The sequence below is a fragment of the Meriones unguiculatus genome, chromosome 11 (genome assembly GCF_030254825.1).
Source record: "Meriones unguiculatus strain TT.TT164.6M chromosome 11, Bangor_MerUng_6.1, whole genome shotgun sequence".
Lineage (NCBI taxonomy): Eukaryota > Metazoa > Chordata > Mammalia > Rodentia > Muridae > Meriones > Meriones unguiculatus.
This window is the reverse complement of record NC_083359.1, coordinates 94,403,594-94,408,631: the sequence shown is the minus strand read 5'-3', so window position 1 is coordinate 94,408,631 and position 5,038 is coordinate 94,403,594. Positions and strand designations below refer to the sequence as shown.

Sequence of the window (5,038 nt, the reverse complement as noted above, 5' to 3'; positions counted from 1 at the left end):
AATGTCCTGACCCTAATACTCCTCCTATTCTTAGGGAGATATCCTTATCCATCCCTACTTGAAGGTTTACCTTTTATTCTGGGGTTTCTGACTCAAGTAAATGACAGAGACCTTCTTATGAGGCTCTGACTTAAAGATACTCTTGGCACATCTGCCCCTACACTTACTCAGAAACAAGGTAATCAGAACAAAGTAAACTTTATAAATGTAAACAATATCTAGTAGTCTAGTTAAATTAAAAGACTTTTCCTTATCCAAATGAATTGTGTGGATATATGATAAAAGAATAAATTATAATGGCTTCCCTTTCTTAGAAAAAGTGAACCCCTACAGGGCCACTGTGGTGTCTTATGATCAAGAAACAAAACATATCAAGATTAGACATATAAATAAATTCTACAGATATATAAAATATAAACATATTATGGCAGAAATTAAATAATAACTGCAGCAGATTTGGCCTGAAGTTTTTTTCTTGGGCAAATTGTGATTACGTAATTTGTACTCTGGCTATTAAAAGTTTATAATACCCTGCTTGGAACATGACAATCTGGCCAGGCTGGCTTGGAGATTTTCTGTCTACTGCCCTTGAAACTACAAGAACTACTATCTGGAGAACAAACTCAAAACATGCCCTTGAAACTACAATACTGTTAAAAGTTGGGTTGTGGGATTGATGAAAGAAAATGATTGTAAAATATAATTCTCTTCTGTCATGATTTATCAATGATGACTGAACTTATGACAAAGTCAAATTTAAAACACATGGCTGGGAACAAAAATGATGTGGTCAATGTTTTGAAACAACATGCATCTATCCATGCCTACTAAGTTTTGAATAAATGAAGAAGCACCCAGACTACCAGTTAATCAGGATGTAAAAGTCCTCCCAATCCCTGTGCCTGACTCATTCTTCTCTCACTGCTCTTGCATCCATCCTTTTTTAGGTCCTGACCTCACCTGTGGGTTGGGCCACACAGTTTTCCTGTTTTTCAGCTGTGTTAGGCTATCCAGACCTTGCTGCCATATTGCCCTGGCTTTTGTTGAATGTGTTCTTATGCTGGTCTTTAGCCATCTTCTTGTCTCTGGTATTTGGTTGTCCCTGCAGACTGCTGGGCTTTTTGGGCATGTGAGGGGAGTCCTAAGTCATGGGCTGGAGTCTGGACCTCCTCAAGTAGCCTACTGCTTTGTTCTGCTGGCTGTATACCATTTAACTTATAGGTAGGGAATATAGGGTGTGGGTTTCTGACCTATGTGATCCTGCAAGGTCCTGTAGATCTCCTCAAGACTAGTAGAGCCATAACTCACAGGCTAGATCATTTGCATATCTCTGGAATTCAGAGTAGTCCTCTGGATGATGGGAATAACTGGAAGGGCTGAGTATGGTGCTGTGTGTCTGGTGGATCTGGACCTTATGTGGTCCTATTGTCCAGCTTGTCTTTACAGAGGCACCAGTAGAACTGTGGACCTGAGGCTGGGACTGTTTTCCAGGTATCCAGAAGTTGTCTTTGGAGAGGTGAGAGAAGTCTGGGATCTAGATACTGGTGCCAGGAGTTTATGAAACTTGGGAGTTGTGTTCAAGCAGGTGCTGGGTGCCTGGAGCCTAGGACCTTGTGTGTATCTGGGACTGAGGAGCCATTTGCAGGGGGCCTGGAACTGTGCATCCTTAGCTCCTAGGATGCCTTCTCTCCATTGGGAAACACAGTTGTTGCTATTTTGGAGTAAGCAGCCAGGTCACTCACTTTGTCTACAGACTTTGATCTTCTGCTACTCAGATAAGGTACCCACTCAGTTTTGTCATCTTGGATAGTCTCTGCCCCCCATTTCTACATTCCAACTCTTCACTCATAGATTCCCAACACTGCATCCCATCTTTGATTTTTAAAAGTCCACTAAATCCAGTTAGATCTGCCCATAGTGTGTTGGTGTTCTCACTGGAGTATGAGAGACCTACCTGTGGCCAATTAGTCAATAAAGACGGATTTTTCCTTCCTTCAGAAAGTATTCACTGCCAATAGATAATGAGAATGTAATCAGGTCTGGGGCCCATCAGCTCTGTCTATGCTTGGATTCGGGCTGGCTTGGCCATGTGCAGGTGTAAGATCATGATTATAGTCACCATATAATGTCCATAAGGCACTAATTCACAGAATTTCTACCATCATCCAGTTCTTGCGTTTTTCTGCCTCCTCTTCTGTGTTGTATCCAGAGCCTTGAAGGTAGGGCAACATTAAATATATAAATCCCATTAAGGCTAAGCTATTATGTGATAACTATTTTCAAATTGAATGCTGGGATATTTTACCTTCCATGCATCTCTCCTCTCAGAGTATCAAAACCAAAGCAATGCTTAAGGCATTTCTTTAATGACTTAGGACCTAGATGTCTTCTTCAAGAAGAAAACATGACTTCAGCTTTCTCCAACAGCTGCAAGCCATTGCACACTTGCTGTCTTAACACTATTTACAAATCACTGTCTTTATTTTGTGAATGTTCACAGGCTATTTATTATTTAAGAGTGTCTATGTTAGGCCCAACTCTGTCTCTATCCTTCAGCAGGTTTTTATTCTATATTATGATTTTCATGTTTATGTGTGAGTATGTGTTTTCTCTCTCTCTCTCTCTCTCACACACACACACACAAACACAAACCTATATGTGTGCACGTGAGTGTGCACAAAACTGACATTGAGTGTTTTCCCTAATCATTCTCTGCTTTTTTTCACCAAGACAGGGTCTCTTCTGGAGTCAGAGACTGACTCTAGTTCTAATTATCCAGGATGGCCAGTTGTCCCTGCTTTTCTGTCTCTACATCTTCTGTGATGGGATACAGGCTAGCCTAGAATTTATTTTGGTATTGAATTTTGAACTACAAGCCCCATGTTTGTTCAGCAAATGTGGTACCCACTGAATAATTTCCTCAGGCTGCAAACTCCTCAGCCTACTTGAGTGCTGAGAGTCTTCTCCAAATGTAGCTCAGCTAATGCCTCTGAGTCTCTTTTGTCTGAATACAAATTGGAATATTTCACCAATATTAAATTATCAGCTGATAAAATATTTTAAATAGGCTAGAATGGTCCCATTGAAAATCATCATGTCATTAATAATGAGTTTGTGAAGATATGCATGAATGTATAATAAGGATATCACATCATCTACATACATGGCTGAGTTTTGCTAAACTGAATGAGAAATTGAGTGTATGTTGTATTCTTATGATTTGTCTTATTCATACCATGCATTTTATTTGAGTATATTAAAGAATATGGAGAACTGAAGGTTTATTTGTTCTTTTTTTTCCCCACATTTCAGAAACCCAAGCAATGACAATCAACGAAACAATCTTGAAGGAATTCTCATTGGCTTCTCTGCTTACCCATATGTACAGACCTTCCTCTTTGCTGTGTTCTTTTGCCTCTATATGCTCACTCCAATAGGCAACCTGGCCATCATGGGCTTGACTTGGGTGGACAGATCTCTCCACACCCCTATGTACCTCTTCCTCAGTGCACTCTCCTTCTCTGAGACCTGCTATACCCTGACTATCATCCCCAAGATGCTGGTGGATCTGCTGGACAAGGACAGGAGCATTTCAGTCACAGGCTGTGGCTTGCAGATGTGCTTCTTCTTGGGTCTTGGTGGAACAAACTGCATCATTCTCACCTTGATGGGGTATGACCGCTTCCTGGCCATCTGCAACCCTCTCAGATATCCTCTTCTGATGACCAATGTTATGTGTGGACAGCTTGTGGCCGGTGCTTGGGCTGGAGGCTTCTTGGTTTCCCTGATAGAGACTGCACTGATATTCAGGGTGTCTTTCTGCATACCTAACCTCATCAGACACTTCTTCTGCCACATGAGGGCAGTTGTGAGGCTGTCCTGCGTAGACAGTGACTTCACAGAATTCATTGTCACACTGATGTCAGTGTTGGGTTTGCTGGGTACATTCTTGCTCATCCTTTTGACTTTTGTATTCATCTTTTCTTCTGTCCTCAAGATCTGTTTAGCTGAGGTTAAACAAAAGGCATTATTTTTTTCAGCTGAGCCTCACATCTCTCTGTCGTCAGCATCCAGTTTGGTTTTGCATCTCTTGCTTATCTGAAGCCAGAAGATTTGGTGGGAGATGACATACTCATAGCAATTCTTTATGCTGTCATTATCCTTTTCCTCATTCCCATCAAATTCAGCCCCAGAAATAAGGATATGAAGAATGTTCTTTAAAAGATTATGAGCAAGACAGTGGCCTTGATATATGACCTTGGGCTTTTGCTGCTGCTGTAATATATTGTTTAACTTCCCAAAGTACCAATGGAACATTTGCTCTGTGACCTCTATGAAAAGGTGAGATCCAGGAGCACATGACTGAGACTTTGACTTAACCTATCCCAGGCATTTTATAAGCTTGGTCAGGAAATTATCCAATTTCTATTCTTTCCACTACCATGAGAATAACCCTACTAATATGAAGATTCTGCCAACATCTGGACACTCCATATGGCTCATAAGTAAGGAAAGAGCAGGAGAAAAATGAAAGCAGCAGTGGGACCACTGTGCCATGAGATGTTCTCAGTATCTAAAGATGCAAATAGTAAATATTTCTTGAAAGATTGTAATGTGCCAAGTTGAATTTCTCATGAGGGAAGCTATTTCTAATAGAAAAAACATTTTATAAAATACCATCAGCTATTTGTTTGTGAAAATGTGGTTATGTATATATAGACACACATGCACATACATAGAAAACCCATTTGCTAAATACTCCAGCATATTAATCACTGGTTATTAATATTTTTCTTGAACTTTAACTTTGTTTTATTAGTTCTTTAAAAAATTCCAGTTTATGACACTGTTTTGATTATACTTACCCTCCCCAACTACTAATTACTTTAACAATACCGTATTTATGACTGTTGCCTCACAATGCATTCTACCTTTAGAGACTAGAGGAAATAATTCAAAATCTCTATATCTATGTATTTTATGTTTTGGGGAAAGCTGAATGTGAAGATGTTTCTGTAATCTCTGTGTTGAGTATATT

General features: G+C 39.9%; 1 pseudogene; it reads left to right on the top strand.

Annotated features, from left to right (window-relative positions):
• The first annotated feature begins 3,323 nt into the window (after positions 1-3,323).
• Positions 3,324-4,281, top strand: LOC110564774 (olfactory receptor 10X1-like; annotated as a pseudogene).
• The last annotated feature ends 757 nt before the right edge of the window (positions 4,282-5,038 follow it).